Below are 19,182 nucleotides of genomic sequence, written 5' to 3' on the forward strand. Positions count from 1 at the left end.
GGCGAGCAGTTTACTTTGGAACATGTGGCAGAACTTTATAATTTGCTTTCCATGAGGGCGTTTGTAGTCACATGTCTTCCCAAGAAAGAAAGCCAAATACGTTTTAATGGGCTCGCCAGAAGTGTTTACGTAAATAAACCAGTCTGCCTATAGGCGACGGCATAGAGGCGAGCCGAGTTTCAATCGCTAGGTGCAGATCTGATCGCTTTTATTTTAAAATTAAGAAAGCAAAGAAGGTTTGCTCTTCCAGTACGGTTTCCTTGAGATAGGCAATAAAGCAGAAAGACACGACGGGAACGACATCACGTCCCACTTGTCAAACTGTAAAAAAAAGCGTCTTACTCCGCGTCTATCCTTGGAAATTAAACTGACATTTAATGAAGGAGACGAAAGGACGTCGTCCTGATGACTACCCACGTGGCCGCTTTTTGTTTCTTTTTTCGGGATTATCGGATATATCCAGGAAACAGTGTTGGCATCCCAGACTGAAATAATTAGGACGTGTGCAGACGTGAAAGGGCGGGGGCTGGGAGTTGGAGAGAGAGCAGAGACTGCACCTTGCGCCTAATTGCTTCCGTTAAACGGAGTTCAGGAGATGTGAACGGCCGGCCGCTCCGCTTCCCACGCTCGGGGGCGGGGGCGGGGGAACGAGTAGCAATGTCGTGCCCGAGCCCAACCGCTGACAGGCAGCTGGGATGGGAGGGGTGGGCTGGTGCTGGGGGAGAGATGTTGTAGAGGAGCGAGAAACTGTCAAGTGCACCTCTCTCTCTCTCCAAAACAAATGTGATGGCATTTCCCACCCACATCCCTCAGCACGTCAGCCTGTGCCTCCCTCTTGGGATCACCGCATCTTCTGGCCCCTGGAATTTAAGGAGTGTGATCTTACAGAGTGGACAATAGTTTCACTTAATAGCGGCCTATTATATCCCACAGGCCAACCGGGTTTGGGGACTGGCAAGCTATGAACCTTGCTACTGTCTTTTATTTACTCAATTCCCGTTAGATGTTGTTTAGTGGCGAGCTGTCTGGCACACGCCTGCTTAACTTTTATTACTGTAATAGCCATCCATGACACTTGCCTGTTTGCTTAAATTCATTGTTTGGGACAAACAACGTTTGCATTGTAAAAGTGTAAATGAGTGCGGTGTTTACTGTATGCTTCAATGGTGCTGTAATCACTAACTGCTGTTAACCTAAAGTCTTTGTTTGTTTAAAAAATTAGCATTACAAAGTACACATTTCTTTCCTTTTGAGAATAAGGAAGATTCAGTGTAAACAATAAGGTGGTATGCGAAATTGCACTTTAAATGTTCTTCCAAATGGTTAGTGTATTTCAAAGAATTTACGGCTAAATTGAAAACGATTGAATTCCGATTTTAAGGCATAATAATGGTTTCTGCAAGTTTCTCCGCAGTAAAGAATGTTCACTGTTAGTGAACTGTTCACCCTGAATGCTTTGCTTTTACGTGATGGCTTTATGAAAAATATTTTAATGAACAGCTTTTTTGTAACTTGGCATACGGGAATGAGAAACAATGGCCTTCAACTATTGAAACGCACAAAATGAAATATACAAGGCACCTTTAGGCTAATTTATCCATAAAATTGTTTCTGTTGTTATTACTAAGTGGCTTGTGGTTATAATTTCTGGAATATACTCAAGGTAATATAAGGTTTGCAATGAGTGAACCATCAGGACAAAGTTGACCAAATACGATGTGGTGTTACATTTGTATTTTAGAACGCAATCTACAAAAGCGTATATCAATACTCAGTGAAAACAAGCCGGACAAAGTTTGAAGGCTGCGTGAGTGTGCATGTTAACTAGTGGGAACCAGAGATCTTCTTTTGTGGCAAGGGAGCAGCAGATTGCTGTGCAAGGCCAATGTTAAAAAGGCAGCTGAATTTAACACCATCTGGAAGAAAGGATCCCTTCACGACTTTCTCACACCGTCAGACAAAACTAGTGTCTCTTGTTCGGAGCCCTTGTCTAAGTACCCATACAATACCGAGTCATTATACTTCGGCTGAGAGAAAATTTGAGAACACAATATGGGTAACCATTGAATGACCACATCTCATTGTGCCTGCTTAAGTCGATTGAAATCTACGTCTAGTGCTCTGAATGGTGGCATTGTTTCCCTACTGGGTCACTAAATGTCAGCACACGAAAAAAAAATGCAGTCTACAAATATCTGCCCTAAATTTAGTTTTGATATTTCCACAAACTCCTACCAGAAGAAATCAAGAATGTTACACTTCCCAGTAAATGAGATTTGGGGTGGGGGCCGTTGTTTTGACGTCTATTTAATGATACATAAAATTCGAATGTAGTAGTAGTGTTTCTGCTCTTTAGAGACTTGGTTATTGAATTTATAATTCCGATACTTTGCCTTGAAAGACAGAGTTAGATACGGTGGTGAGGATGGATTTGCATATTTTGTGTTAAAATCCAATTATTGTATTTTTTGGCAACCACAATTTTTAAAAAATCGTATATTCACACTTTTTTTAATTGCATGAACTTTCTGATGGAGACGGACCCCCCCCCACCCCACCCTATCCCTCCGTTTTGCACAGATAAGGACCAACAGGCACTAGGCAGAAAAAAAACGTAAATTATCTTCTGAAGGGTCCAAAATATCTTGTTTAATTTGAAGAACCTGATTGGTACCATGCTGCAGTAGATTTGCGCAAGGAGAATATAATGGTAGAACTTTTTTAAAAAAACGGCCTATTTTAAGACGTTTTGTCTTTTTTCCCATGCCAGGTGAAAATTAGAACCGGACCTTCTGGCCCAAAAGTAGAGACATCACCGTTGCGTGAGAAGACCCCTATGATAAAGTTCATGTGCTGGCAAATATTTGCTGCCCGTTAAAACGTAGTGACGTGAATCATGAGCCATTCTAAAGTCAGATGCCAGTCTTACAGAGGAGTTGCTTTTAACCTTTGGAGACATTTTAGACGTCGCTTCTATGGTTTCGCTTCTATTATGTCTGGTGTGCTGAAACTCTGAATAAGTTTATAATTAAATTGGTCTTGGTAGTGGACAGGATGACAATGGTTTCAAGTAGGTGCAACAATATCCATGGACCTTATGTTCTGTAAGTGTACGTTAAACGAGCATAATATGACATTGGCTAAGTATGGAGTCCCGCTAGATCATTATTTTGGAAAGTTGCTTTCTGACCATAAGAATTGAGCCTTACATGTTTTGCTGGATTAGAAAGCATTGTGTCGTTTAAGGGTGATAATGAAAAATGGGGAGATACATTTAATGAGAAATATGTCTTATAGGGATTCCTGTAGCTTTTAGTTGAAAGTGAACCATTTATTTTCAAGGAATGATGCAGTTTCACGTGCTGGCAGGCAAGAAGTGCTCTAATCTGGCTTCAGGAGGTAGATGCTTCTCTGTTTTATGAATATCTGAAATGGCATAAATGTTTATTATTCGCAAAAAGTAGGCAGTCTTTAGTGTCATTATTTTCGTTTCTACCTAGAAGCAAATCGTATCGTTGTGCAATCATTGCATTTCAACAAATATGTAGACAAATCAATAAATATGAGACGAAGGAGGAGTATATTGAACATTTTTCAAGGGTTCTTTAGATTATGTTTTAATTGGAGTTGGAATATCCCACCCACCCCCGCAAATGTGTGAAGCTCTCGTCATGGATTCTCTGGTCGTGAATTTGAACTTGTTTAACTGTTAATAACGTGCCGTCGGCTCAGTGGTTGTGAGTGAAGGATGACAGCTTGCTGCTGCTGCTGCTCTCTCTTTAATTGCTGTTGCCTGGGCCTGATGTGTGCACAGCTGCATTGCTCCGGTTAATTAGTCCTGCATTCAGCCCCGCGCCGCCGCTCTCATGCCACTGGCGCGGGAACAGCCGGCGGGCCGTCGCCGCTGCTCATTGGCTGATCCCTTGGCGACGCCCCGTGAGTCAAGCAAGGACGCGCGCGCGATAGTTTGTGCCCACGAAGTAGCGCGAGCGCCGGTGCGGTGCAAGTACTTCAAGGATCGGGAGGCGCCCATTGCAAAGTATCCGATTGCACTCTGTTGTTTGCAATTCGTTTTTTTCAAGTTACTATAATTGACATTGATACTTAAAATCAAGTCACGAAATCATTTCTTAAAAGGAGCCTCGCTTGTTTCTTTGAATTTTATGTAGCTGGCTGTCTCTCAGTACTTTGATATATAAACATCTAGTATTGGTATGGAACACCCTTAGTAATGTGTTTGGCTGACACGTTTCCAACCCCCTTCCAAACGTTAAAGAACTTAAATCAACAGTTGTCTTTTAGGTCAATTGTAGAATGTGTTTGGGAAGCGCCAGAATTTGATAGATTTGTCTAAGTAGTCAAAACAAAAACTGATAAAAAGAAGCACGTTCATTCACTAGATATAACAAGGTGTGGAGCTGGATGAACACAGCAAGCCAAGCAGTATCAGAGGAACAGGAAGGTTGACGTTATTACGTTACATTCCCGAAACATCAGCCTTCCTGCTCCTCTGATGCTGCTTGGCCTGCTGTCTTCATCCAGCTCCACACCTTGTTATCTCAGATTCTCCAGCACCTGCAGTTCCTACTATCTCTGAAACACGTTCATTCACTATGTGTGTACATCGTGTGAATATTTTTGTGGTGGGGAAGTGTGCGTAGAGTGTGAATGGAAGTCGCTGACCCTTGTGAAATCTGTAGCTCCCAGCTTCACTTTCTGTTTTTTGGGGGGAAAAATATATGCTTTAGCGGAGCTTTGCAGTTTCACAAGCACACATAATATTCAAATATCTTTGTCAAGCATTTGAACTTCTTGGAAAATCCTATTGCGAATGAAATGTGTGATTTGCTGTAGTTGACCAGTAGTAACACCTTAAACATTTAAACATTGGGCAATTCTTTATAATAAATCAGTTTTGTGTAATTCCCATGATTTGTAGCTAGTGTAATTACGTCACAGCAAACAATCTTGCTCCCTGTGTTTAGAAAGGAGAAGTGTGAGGCTGAATATTCAGGTACATCCAAAACAGCACATATTGTATCCTGGAAGATGACACAAGTCAAACTGTAATACTACTGGTAAAATAAACACGCCCCGCACTGTGGAGACACAATGGTTGGGTTTATTTATATGCTGAGTTAGTCTTTCTTGATGTGCATGTGTACAAATATGTATGCATGTAAATATAAATACATCCATATAAACTCCAAATTCAAATGAGAGAATCATTAAATAGATAGAAGTATTTCATAAGTTATTCCAATATAAGGATCCAAAATATTAGAAATGAAGTATGAATTAAATCATCCAAATATTCAATGTTGGCTGCGATATTTCCATAACTGAAATGGTACCACCATGCTACATATTTTTTTCTTTTTAAATGAATAGATCAAATGACGTTTAGAAAAATAGTTGAAAGTTAAAACACTCAAGCAGTGCATCTGCGCATTCCTGAGCACTATGCCATTTTAAAGTAAAGGTTAATCTCTACGTGTTAGTATGATACAGCACGTGACATTAGACGAGTAATGTAATAAGTCGAACATCAAAATATTATAATACCATAGTTATTTCTAAAACATATACAACTTAGCACAGTCCTACAATATGTTTCGAATATTGCATACTGATCATTGATACATATTTTACTGGAGTATCACTTTTATTTAGCAGATTTGGGATTTGTTTGAAAAATATCTCTCGATTATTTCCAACAGATCAACAGATGTTGAATGTTAAATGTGTTAAGTTGCATTTAAGGATGGCAACTGTAGAATTGTCAATTGTATGGAAGTCAACTAAAATGTTAAAAAAAAGTTTTATTGCGATAAAAGTGTAACGCCTTGTTCGCACTTTCTTACAACAGACTTTAATACGGCGCAACAATTAATTTAGACGGTCTGAGCTTGGACCTAACCTATGTCTCTCAACCAAAGATTTTACAAAACGAAATAGGACGTGAAGAATCAGAAATGTGTTTCCGTGATGACAGTTGTAAACAAAAACAACATTCTGCGAGCTATTTTAAACATAGGTTTGATTGCGTGCAACACCCGCACTTTTTTATTGTAAGAAGATCATGTAATACATTGTTAAATAAGTTAGATGTTAATACGTGCTAATTGTTTCGTTACTTTACAAATTGGGTTCAATTGGTAGTATTAGACAACGTTAAATGTAGTACAAAGTGCAGTTATGATTACTCTGACATCTGACAATATAGATATGTGCAAAACATTTATGTAATTTGTCACTAAACATAACCCAAAATATCAAAGAAAACAAAATACTCCAGATGCTGGAAACTTAAAAACAAGAACATACCGAAAGCACACAGCAAGACAACCAGCAAATGTGAAGAAAACATACAGTTGGCGTTTTGGAAGTGTTCACTATTTTCAGTTCTAAAAAAGAACATGCACTCACAAGGGGACTTGAGAACTTTGTTGATATAAATTACTAAATGTTCAGCTGCTGAAGTAACCTTAGCAGATTTAGACTAGTTGTAATCAATGAATTCCAAGGCTTTGTTTTGTCGAAGTATAGATTGACTGCAATTATTTGAGTCCAACAAATGTCTGCCTAAAATAAATTATTGTTGAAATGGGATTAACTAATTTGTAATGCTATCCTAAGTTAACATTTGAAAGAAATGTTTCTTTAGTAGGAATGTGTGTGAAAACAGATTTGTAAATGACATCAGAGAACACATGACACATCCTGTCAGTTATGCACATTCGAACAACAGTCAAAATCATCACGATAATTGAAAAAAAAGTATATATCCAAAAGAATAGGATTTGTAAATTCATTAGGAGGTATTTGCAAAATAATAGTACGATCAGGAATGTCAGACTTTATAACAATTCTTGAGAGCTGTTCCAACAGGTTATTTCTTATTTAACAATTCTTGAGAGCTGTTCCAACAGGTTATTTCTTATTTAATATTTTATAATGATCCAATTTACCTGTTTGCAAACAAATAAAACATGAATGGATTAATCTGTCAGGAGCCATACTTTTCAAAGTTAGTAGCATTCAAAGCTATCCAAACATTATTATGACGTAACATCACATCTATGAAGTTTTATGACCTGTTTGTGAATTCTATGTAACAACAAAATTATACAAATTAAACGCAGAGGCGTGTACTATACTAGCTCCTCAAATTTGATATTTTAAATTTCACGGGTTTGTAGCGAAGGCCATGTTAGAAGTCACTTTATACTTAGCATGAAAGACGCCTACAGTCAACTTTTTTATGATGAATGACTAAAGTTTAGTGCCACATAGAGTAAATATCAATAAAACCAGCAGTGCCAAGTAAATTGATTTTTAGGAAATACACAACACAAATGAAGCCTCTGAAATTTATTGGAAAATTTATAAAGAAAAACAATTACATTTCAATATATTTATATAAAATTGACCTTGTTATACTTCATAGTTCAATGAGCCATTTGAATATATAATTGTAGACTGAAGTGAATAAATTATGGATTAAAAGTACTTGACAATTCTAAAGATTGGGACCAAGTCTTGAAGCTGCAGAAAATATTCCATGGGCACCTAATATCAGTAAATTAAAATGGCAGATAATTCTTAGACAACTTATGAAAAGAAAAGCCCAACAAAAATCAGCTGACTAAATAGAAAGTGAAATAAATTTAAAGAACGCATTAAGTTAGAAACAATAAAATCAATTAATTGGGAAAAAATGACATAAGAAAATACCTGGGGTGAAAGTACATAATTCTTTGAAGTTTGTGTCACATATACACAGGGTGGTTAAAGAGGCATTTGGCATGCTTGCCTTTATTGCTCAGTCCTTTAAGTATAGGAGTTGGCATGTCATGTTGAGGCTGTACAGTACATTTATGAGGCCTTTTCTGGATACTGTGTCTAGTTCAGGTTGCCAAATTACAGGAAGGATATTGTTAAGATGGAAGGAGTTCAGAAGAGATTTACCAGGGTATTGCTAGATATGAAAGTTTTTCAGTGCTCAACAAGGCTGGATAGGCTTGAAATTTTTTCAATAGAGCGCAGGAGTTTGAGAGGTGATCTGATAGAAGTTTGTAAAATAATGAGGGATATCAATATAGTTAATGGTAATTGTCTTTTCCCTAAATTTCAAGGGGCACATTTTTAAGATGAGAGGAGAGAGATTTAAAAAAAGACATGGGGACAATTTTTTTACACTGAGGGTAGATTGTGTGTGGAATGAACTTCCTGAGCAAGTGGTCAATGTGGATATAATTACAATGTTTAAAAGACATTTGGCTATGTACATGAATAGGAAAGGTTTGAAGGTATTAGAGCCAGAAAAAGCCAGGTGGGACTAGTTTAATTTGGGATTATGTTTAGCATGGACTTGTTGCATTGAAGGTCTATTTTTGTATAGTATGACTCTCTGACTCTATGACTTAATGTAACAATAAGAGAATCCATAAAGGTGATGTAATTATGTAGTAAATTTTATGACTTCAGGATATAAAAAATGTTACTTCAGTTTATAAAGTACTTTTGAATGGCATTCACAATTGAAAAGTACCAGTGAAGCCACATACAGTAAGGTTCTTAGAAATCCAAGGACAGTTAATCTCTTTCTTAGTATGCTGTGTGAGGGGTGAATATTGTCTAAGATACCAGGATAACTCATGTTCAAAGATATCCATATGATATTCTCTGTCCATTTGAAAGAGTGGATGAGATCTTAGTCCAAAGTTTCATCCAGAACATAGCAGCTCTGACTGTGCTTTGCTTCTTCAATCTTCAACTTCTTCAACTTCTGCACTGAAGTTACAGCCTAGACATTTTTTTTTGCACAGGAATGTATCATTGAGTTGGGAGCATAATATTTGTCATATCTTGCTTGCAGTTTTATGTGATTCAAAAAGCACATTTACATATTTGCTTAGGAATGTTGCTGAAATTTCTGTAAAAATTTTCACAAGAATACACATTCCTAAAAGAAAAAAGTCTTATGCTGATCATGCACTTTTTAAAATATGCAAACAAGTTAATGATGAATGAGAATGTACATTTGTTTAAACTGACCTTGTTGATAATTGTTGACAACCCATTGACCATTAATTTAGACATAGGTTTGAAAGACCAATAATGCAAATTTTAACTGATAAATAAATTAGTGTAATTATATTTAAATACTGCTTAGTCCCTTAAGACTAAAGTACTTGAATAATGTATCACACAGTCCTAAATTATTTATCAAGAATAATTTAAAATATCTGTATGAAAGATTATATACAACTTCTTAAATTGGCATCAGAGCAAATATATTAAGATATTTTTACATTTACACCCTTCAATTTTTATGTAAATTGGGCATTACCTCTGAAATTAATATTTCTGCTGTATAGCTTTTCTGTCCTGAAGTGTATAGGTCTCTTTTTTCTATTTGCCTTATCTTTTCTTTAATTTTACTCATATCTAACTGGCCATACTTGAAATAAAAGGGTAATGTTGTTCAAAGAGCTAATTAGAGTTAATAGAGAGATTTCAAACCATAAAGATGTCACAAAATTATTGTGTTTAGGTTATCTTTTCAAACACTCAAAGTCATACTGGGCCCAAGAGCTTTATTTGGATTGAAACATGTAACAGTAGTCAGAGAACTGTTAAACAATATCAAATAATGCTTGTTACAAAAATAATTGACCTGAAACAAAATGGGAAAAGCAAAATAATTTATTGTTGTTTAAAATTGCTTATCTTACAAGTATTTTTGAATAATGTTAGTTCTTCTGTAAAATGAGGCATGCAAATATGGAAAGCTATTATCCAGAGAATCATGCAAATATTGTACATCTCCATGCCACACATACATAAACATAAATAAAGATAAAAGGCATGATTTTCTTTCTCTATACACGAAGCATTCCTGAATAAAGATATTATGAAATACAAAATATAATACATAATAGTAATATTTGGAATGGTATATTTAACACATGGTAGGAATAATGCAAATGATTTTTATTTTATGCAAATGATATAGCTGATGGTTAAAACATGTATGGTTCAAGAATTGGAGGGAATTCATAACATTCTTCTTAGCTCAAATTAATGTTTGATTAGAATGCTATATGCATATTTCTGTATGTTAATAGTGTTAGGAAGGAGTGTTTTAATCTATTGCCGAGTACTGGGCTTTTTGTGGTGCCACCATTTTATGACAATGGCTATAGTGAGCATAACGTTCGACTTAAAATGTCCGCTTATTCACATTCTTGAACTTGCGTGTGCCAATAAAAAATAAGCAAGCGTTGTCTTGAATATCAATTATTTAATTAACACCTTTAAGAAGCATGTCTTGCAAATGGCAAATTTACAACGCATAATGTCAGTGACAATTTTCATGCACGTTTTGTTCTGTTATTTCCTTAGAAGAATAGAACAGGTTTTAAAAAAAATAAAAATAAAGCAGATCTCTTGTGTGCACAAAATTGTATCCCTTCCATATTTTCAAATCTTTTCCTAGTTATGGGCATATAAATCCTTTGGAAGAAGCCTGTTATGTCAAGACATTATTTAAGTTGAACTAAAATATTATTGCATTAGGTGGAAACATAAACCTATCCTACAATTCATAGTAACTTGTTGTATTTTATGTTACACAAGAAGAGCTTATGAAATTATATAACATTACTAATCATAAATATTTGAAAATCCACAGAACATAAATTTGTTCATATGTTATATATTATTCGAAATCATTTGATGGAACTGACGTGCTATTTATTTTGCTGCCATTCTATGTTCACCTGGTGCATTTTTTGCATTGGTTAAATATAATATACTTTCTCAAGGTAATTGGATAATTACCGAGACTACACATGCAAATATAAAAGGTTAGCTATATTTATCAAAATCCAAATTTATATCCATGTTTATATAAATTAGGCATCATTGTAAATTCAGTTAGAAAGCCAAACATACAAGCATTTTAGATTCAGGTATATATGAACATCTGTGAGAAACTATATATATAATATATATGTAAGTATGTATATGATGAAACTTCAGTTTAAGGAATTAACATTTTGAATGTGTATCACAGCTTATAACAGATTCTTAAAAACAGGATAATTAATATGAATCAGTTTGACTATATTGTAATGCACTTGCAGTCCAAGTTAGGACGTATGCTCACTTTTAAACTTGCTGCCACAGCAAATAATGGACAGATAACCAAAAATAAACAATCAGACCTCTTTGGCACCAATGTTAGGCCTTAAGAAATATTAGTGTTCAGTTGTATTTTTCCCATGTTGTATAAATTGGTAATGCTTGCACAAGCTATTGAAGGTAAGGTTGACAAGATAGTTTTATAGTTCGACAGAATACTGGACTTTATAAAAATTGACATTGTATGCAAAAGCAAGTGAGCTCTTTGTCAAGAGTCATTGTAAAGCATTGGTTTGGCATCAATTGGCATATTGCATCCAATATTGAGCATCAGGAAGGATGTGAAGGTTTTAGGGAGAATGCAGGAAAGATATATGAACATGGTTCTAGGAATGAGTGACTTAAATTATGATGAGAGAGTTAGAGAAACTGGGGTTGTTTTCCTGAGAAAAGATTGGAGTAGATTTGATCAAAGTGTTAATAATTATGAGGTATCTAGACAGAGCAACTAGGGATAAACTGTTCCCATTAGCAGAAGTGTTAAGAACTAGAAGACATAAATCTATATACAAACCTACAACATTAATCATCATATCAGCATACCTTTGCTTTCCTAGGTGAAATTTTTGGCAGTCCCTTTCAAAAAGCACTGTGGGTATCCCTACACTGCAAGGACTATAATGGTTCAAAAAGATGGATTAGCACTACTTTCTCAAGGACAGTTTAGGATGAGTATTAAGCACTGGTCTAGCCAGTCAATCCCACATTCCACGCATAACTGAAAAGAAAAGTGGTCAAAGAATCAATAGACGTTTCTGAGAGAACCTCTTTATACTGCAGATGTTAGGATCAGGTTGTGAGTGTGGTGAAGGAAGATTGAATTGAGGATTTCAAAAGATAATTCGGAAAGCTCTTGAAAAGTAAAAATAAATAAGCAGCTGAGGGGACGTTGGCAAATGCTCAGCAAATGAGATATCAAGATTGTGATCACTCCAATGAAGCCTCAGACAGTTACCAAGGAACAGGATGGGGTCAGTGGTTAGGGAATAGAATTTGTGGTGGTGACTGAAGATATGAGTTTTGGTTTTGCAATAATTGATTGAAATGACTTTATGCTCATTTGTTCTTCAGTCTCACCGGTAGGAGAGTACAGAGGGTGAAGAGAGAGGGTGAAGTAGAATTGGATATCATCAACATATATTAGTGGAAACCGAATATTTGCTTTCAGATGATATCACCAAAAGTCAGCATGTAGATGAGAAAAAGAAGGGACCAAGGAAAGATCCTTGGTTGACACTACATGCAAGAAAAGGAAACAAAGTTGTTGTAGATAATTGTTCGGCTACAACTGATAAAGATAAAAACAAGCAATTACAGCCTGACCAAACTGGATTGTGAAAAAGCATTGGAGGAGGATGATTAATTGCAAAGGATAAAACTTCTCCCCCAGCTTAAGTGAAACCGTTGCTCAATCTAATTGTCTGCAGCTCTTTAGCCCCAGAAGTACCATATTTGAGAGGTAGTGCCAGGTTTGAGTCGTGGTCAAAGCTGGCAGTATACACAATCCTTGAACAGGAGGAGGTTATGTTTTTCAGACTTTGTCAGCATTGGTGGGCTAGACTGGCAGCCCCCTATAATGGATTGGGGGTTGCTGGGTTTGAGAGGTTGCTAGGTTTGGGGAGGGTAGAAAGGAAAATATGACACTGGGGAAGATCGCCACAGAAGAACAGCAAAAGGGCACCCTCACCACCTCTCATGTACCACATCAGCTCACACAGTGAGACTTTCTGGGCTACCCATTTGGCCAATGTTGTCATAATCTCAGGGGATAGCTCACAACCACTTACTCCAGGGGAATTAAAAAGAGGGGGTAAATGCTGGTCTAGCCAATGGCACTGAAACCATAAATGAATTAGAAAAAAAACAGCTTTATTCGTATGAAGCACAGATTAATGCTTATGTTCTTTTATACAGAAAAGTTGTCTGTGTGTGCAAATTTGTGTGTGAGTGTGGAGCAAGAAAGGATAGGAAATTTCAAAGAAGTAACAATCATATCCATTTACAAATATCTCAAATTTTGAGCTGCTGTTCGAATAATAGCCTATGAAGGTCAGATTGAGTTGAGAGTAAAAGGAATAAATGTTTGACAATGCACAAACAGTTCAGTTCACTTTCACAATATCTTAGGCAGGAATTCAATGGGAGGCTTAGAAAAAGGTTTGAAGTTGGATGCACCAAGTCTGAGATAACATGAATTATTTCCTTCGTCTTTCTCGGGATTCAGACTTCCTTCTACATAGATTCATTCAGTATAAATAAGATTTCAATGCTGGGCAATTAGGAACATAGAAGTGCAGCAGCAGGGTAGGCCTTTAAGCCCCTGAATCAGTTCTGAAGAGGAATCTTCTGAAGAAGAAACTGGATTTGAATCACAAACTCTGTTTCTCTCTCCACAGATGCTATCAAAGCTGCCGAGTTTCTTGAGCATTTTCTGTTTAAGTTTGTCCGCATCCACAGTATTTTGCTTTCATTTATTCTTCTTTCTTGTCTATTAATCAATTCTCAATCCAAAATAGTAAATTACTTTCTATCCTATGCACTTTAATATTGTTTGGTAACCTCCTGTGTGAAACTTTGATTAAAAACCTTCTGAAAATACAAATGCATCCCAAAACCAGTCCAACGTGTCTCTGCCTCCCTAGCCTGTTCTTCCTCTCACCCATCCCTTCCTCCCACCCCAAGCCGCACCTCCATCTCCTACCTACTAACCTCATCCCACCTCCTTGACCTGTCCGTCTTCCCTGGACTGACCTATCCCCTCCCTACCTCCCCACCTATACTCTCCTCTCCACCTATCTTCTTTTCTCTCCATCTTCGGTCCGCCTCCCCCTCTCTCCCTATTTATTCCAGAACCCTCACCCCATCCCCCTCTCTGATGAAGGGTCTAGGGCCGAAACGTCAGCTTTTGTACTCCTGAGATGCTGCTTGGCCTGCTGTGTTCATCCAGCCTCACATTTTATCACCTCATTTACTGTTTTCTAATTTTTGACTCTATTAGTAAAAGAACTCTATCAGATTTGTCAAGCACGATTTTCACTTCAAAATTCACGTTGCTCCATTCAAATAATTATTTTCTAAATATCCATAATCACACTGTTCATACTGGATGTTAATATTTCCCCTACTAGGGGCATCAGGCTTATAGACTGCAGTTCCTTCTTTTATCCTCTCTCTCTTAAATGTTTGGATTACATTTACAACTTCCATTCTACAGATATAATTGCAGAACTGATAAAATTTTGACCGATGAGAACCAACTCTGTGGCTGACTCTTTCGATACTCTAGGCAAAGCCATTGGGTCAAGGGATTTATTAAGTTTCAGTTGAATTAATTTCAGCAAGAATTTTTTTAACTAAAACCAACTTATGTAAGTTCAAATCCTCACTAAACTACTGAATCTTACTTTGTTCAGGGAGACTACTCTTGTCTTCCACTGTAAAAACAGATACAAAATACTTACTTAACTTTTCTGTCATTTTAGTATTTCCTGTTACAAATTTTCCTGTCTCTGCCTGTAATGGTTTCATATTTTTCTTTACTAATTATTTCCTTTCTACATACCTATTAAATCTTTTGTAATCTCTTCTATGTTTCTTGATATTTTACATTTGTATTCTTTCCGCGTCAATTTTCTGGTCAAGGACAGAAGTCAAACAACACCATGTTGTAGTCCAAGATAACAAAGTGTGAAGTCGGATGAACACAGCAGGCCAAGCAGCATCCCAGGAGCACAAAAGCTGACGTTTCGGACCTAGACCCTCTGATGAAGTGTCTAAGCCCGAAACGTCAGCTTTTGTGCTCCTGGGATGCTGCTTGGCCTGCTGTGTTCATCCAGCTCCATGCTTTGTTATCTTGGATTCTCCAGCATCTGCAGTTCCCATTATCTGATACCATGTTGTAGTCAAACAGGTTTATTTGAAATCACAAGCTTTCAAAGCACTGCTCCTTTGCCAGGTGAAATCCTTTCTGGTCCACTTCTGCTGAATTCAAAAATTTTCTCAATCTTGAGGCTTACAAAATTTTCTGGCAACTTTATGAGTCTCTTTCTTTAATATAACACTGTTATTACTTTGTCTTATTGGATGATAGCTCCCTCTTCACTTGCCTTATAAGAATCTTTGTTTTTATTTGTAAAAGCTAATCATTACTTATTTAAATAATAACCATTACCTATCTTCTGTCAAGCCTAGTAATGTATTTTTCAAATCCACCACAGAGAATTACCTCCTAATAACTTCATAATTGAAATTATTACAATTTATGACTGTAGTTTCAAATTGAACTACATATTTTCAAACTTATTGAGAAATGCTATCATGCAATAATGATGATTCTGTTAAGGTTCTTTTACAACAAGACTATTACTAACCCCTTTCTCATTGCATGATACTAGAACATAAGTAAAATCCACCCTAGTTTTTTCCTCAGCATATTGCTCCAGAAAAATATCTTAAGCAGATTCCAGTACTTATTTCTCCATAGCATTGGAACTCATTGGATTTACCAGTAGGTATACATAGATTGAAGTCATCCATGATTATTGCCTTCCCTTTGTCAAATAAACCTCTAATTTCATGATTCCCCAGAAGAAAGAAAACAGTAAAGCAGATGAATGTTATACATCTTATGTACTTCAAAATGGAGATCTAGTATAATTAATGCCTCTATTTTCAAGTATTGCAGACTTTTTTTTAAAAAAGCTGATCTTCTCCCTGGATTATGGATTCCTACTACTTTTTGTTGTCTCATAAACTGTATCTACTAACATTTGCTGATCCTTGCCATTTTTCAGTTCTGCTCAGACAGATTCTACATCCTGTTCTTGCAATAGGAGATCCTCCTTTTCTAGTGAACTGATCTCATCCCTTATTATCATCACCACCCTAACTGCCTTTCTTTTTTGCCTATCCCTCTTAGACATAATTGTTGAATATTGTTTAATATTCAGTAGCCAGTTTTTGTCACCCTGCAGCATGTCTTCATAATGGCAATTAAATAAGACTGTTTAACTTCTACTAGCACCAACAATTCACCTAACTTGTTTTGAAACCTGCAAGCATTCAGATGGAGTGCTGATTATTCTGTATTTGACTCTAGTGATATCAGGACATATTTCTGCTTGCAACTTTTTTACTTCCCATAAAAAAAACATGATTTTTAGTTTATCTGAATTCCCTCTTAGGTTGGCTTCCCTCTCACGAGCTATTTTAAACCGTCCCCCAACAACACTAACAAGTCTCTCCACAAACATACTTGCCTCAGTCCTACAAATGTGTGACATGTCCTCCTGTACACGTGTCACTTATCCCAGAAACAGTCCCAATGTCCAGGAAGCTAAAGTTCGACATCATTTTTTCTAGCCAAGTGTTAATTCTTTCAATCTTCCCATTTCTGTACTTATTAACATGTTGTGCTGGGAATAATTGTGTGATTTCTGCTTGGAGGCCCTGCATTTAAGATTTGCAGGTACACTGCGGTCCCAAGTAGACAAGATAGTGAAGAAGGTTGTTGGTATGCTTGTCATAATTGGTCAGTGCATTGAATATAGAGGTTAGAATGTCATGTTGAGGCTGTAAAGGACATCAGTAAGGCCACTTTTGGAATGCTGTATTCAATTCTGGTCTCCCTTCTATAGGAAAGATATTGAAACTTGAAAGGATTCTAAACAAAAGATTTACAAAAATTTTGCCAGGGTTAGAGGGTTTTATCTATAGGGAGAGGCTGAATAGGTTGGGGCTGTTTTCCCTGGAGCATCGGAGCTGTAGGGTGACCTTAGAGAGGTTTATAAAATCAAGCGGGGCATGGATGGTGTGACTAGCTTAGGTCTTTTTCCAAGGAGAGAGGAGCGAAAATCTAGAAGGCATAGGTTTAAGGTGAAAGGGGAGAAAATTTCATGCAGTGGTACTTGCATGGAATGAGCTGCCAGAGGAAGTGATGAAGTTGGATATAATTACAACATCTAAAAGATATTTGGATGGGTGCAAGAATAGGAAGGGTTTAAAGGGATACGTGTCAAATGCTGGTAAATGGAACTAGATATTCGGTTGGAATGAATGAGTTGGACCACAGGGTCAGTTTCCCTGCTGTATGACACTATGACTCTATAACTCTTAGATTCTCGCCTGGCTCCTTACATTCTGCTTTCTGAACTTCATCTCTCTTTCTGCCTGTGTCATTGGTGCCAATGTGAATGATGATTTCTGGCTCTTCATCCTCAAAAAAATTGATCTACAGTTACTTGACTCTAGTAGCTGTGAAGCAACATATTATTTTTGAGGGATGTTTTGGATACAGAAATACCAATCTTTCTCATAACTATTGAATCTAAGACCTCAAATTCCAAAGACCAGAGGTTAAAACTTTGCAGTTGGAGGTACTTCCTATATATGTGATCCTTGTCATGACGCCTCCACAACTCCTCACTGCACAATTGGGTTGAACAGCGATGCTGTAAGTACACTGTAGACTGTTTCATTTAAACTGGACAAGAGAAATCAGAAAGCATAATTAATCAATAATTAACTTTAATGAGCTCTATCGCCGACTAAATAGCTTGTGGTCGTTTTCTTGCCCATTCATTAATGTGCAACTGATTACCTGTCTGTGTCTCTCTATTACCCACTGCTCTTTGCACTGCTGGCATTCTATCTCAGGGTCCTCCCATCACATGCTCCACTCAACACTGCTCATTGCCTAACTCAATGACTCTTCTCCCCTGCTCCTCACAAATACTTCTCCATGTTACAAAAATGCCACTTCCAGCAGCTTCTAAGTTTTACCCCGCAGATTTCGGTAGTGTTGCAGTGTATTGCTATAACATCTGTAATTTCACCCCCTTGGATTTTCAGGCCAGGATAACGTTCCTCAAACCAATTTGATTTTTTACACACATGAGCTGAATCTTGGAAGAAAACTTAAAACCTTTATCATCATCGTTTCTTTAAGAATTCTTGTTTCTGACAATCGTGAAATAGAGACTGAGAGATGCATAAATAAACAAGCAGATGGACCAATATTAATCCCTTTGCAAACCAATTTTCTGGTGAGCTGGCAGCAGTATGAAATTGGTAAGGCATATAGCCTGCTAAGTTCTGGCGAGAGGTACACCCAATGCAATATTTGGATAGACTTTGAAACAGACTCTAACACAGGGCTCTCAAAGTGAGATTTGGGATTCCAAGTGAAGTTATGATCTGAAATTATAAAGTCATGAAAACTAAGGCAGAGATAACAATCAAGAGCTTCTTCCCCTTCCTTATTCTCACAAGCCTTCTTTCCTCCATCATCCCCTGATTTTGTATGTCATCTCCAGACTCTCTCAATCTCACTCTCACTGTTTTCTCCTAGGAATCATGACTTCCAGGTGTGAAAGAATTCGGAAGCACAGGTCTAGCAGATTTGCAATAGATGGAGCCTTGTTAAAATATTTCAAGCAATTCTATGCTCTTGCAGTACTTCAATGTCATTTAAGAGAGACAATTGTTCTGCCTTGGAGCATCCAAACCAAAAACTGCATATCTCTCAAAAAATAGCTATTTTTGTACTTTTGTTCTGTTTTCATTTGCTCCAACATGGCCCACAGTACTCTAGGCCACTGTCAGTTACTGTGTACCAAATCTGGACCATCAGTCAGTTTGGTGGGCCAACCAACTTCCTGAGCAGGGGACTGTGTTATATTACTGGTAAATATAAGAAATCTAATTTCTGACACTTGTGATTAATAGAATGTGGCATAAACATAGAGGTTGAATTTTAACAGCCCCATGTTGGCTGGAAAAGAGGCAGGTGGGGGTGGAGGAGAAATTGTGATGAAATGACTTCACATCATGTAAGGATGACTCTCTGATGTCAAGCAAATTTAAAAGGTTCAGGCATGCATTAGCCTAATGGCTGATTTATAGATCATAGATGGGCAAGTTATTTATGGTATTAAAGACCCAATTGGTTGAATTTTTAAAGACCTTTGGCAT

The 19,182-nt window shown here is 37.0% G+C and overlaps 1 long non-coding RNA gene across 17 annotated transcripts in view; it reads left to right on the forward strand.

Moving 5' to 3' along the window:
- The window catches only part of LOC125451135 (uncharacterized), a 353,914-nt gene that overhangs the window by 19,357 nt on the left and 315,375 nt on the right, over positions 1–19,182 (forward strand). The window lies entirely within an intron of this gene.

The sequence above is a fragment of the Stegostoma tigrinum genome, chromosome 3 (genome assembly GCF_030684315.1).
Source record: "Stegostoma tigrinum isolate sSteTig4 chromosome 3, sSteTig4.hap1, whole genome shotgun sequence".
NCBI lineage: Eukaryota > Metazoa > Chordata > Chondrichthyes > Orectolobiformes > Stegostomatidae > Stegostoma > Stegostoma tigrinum.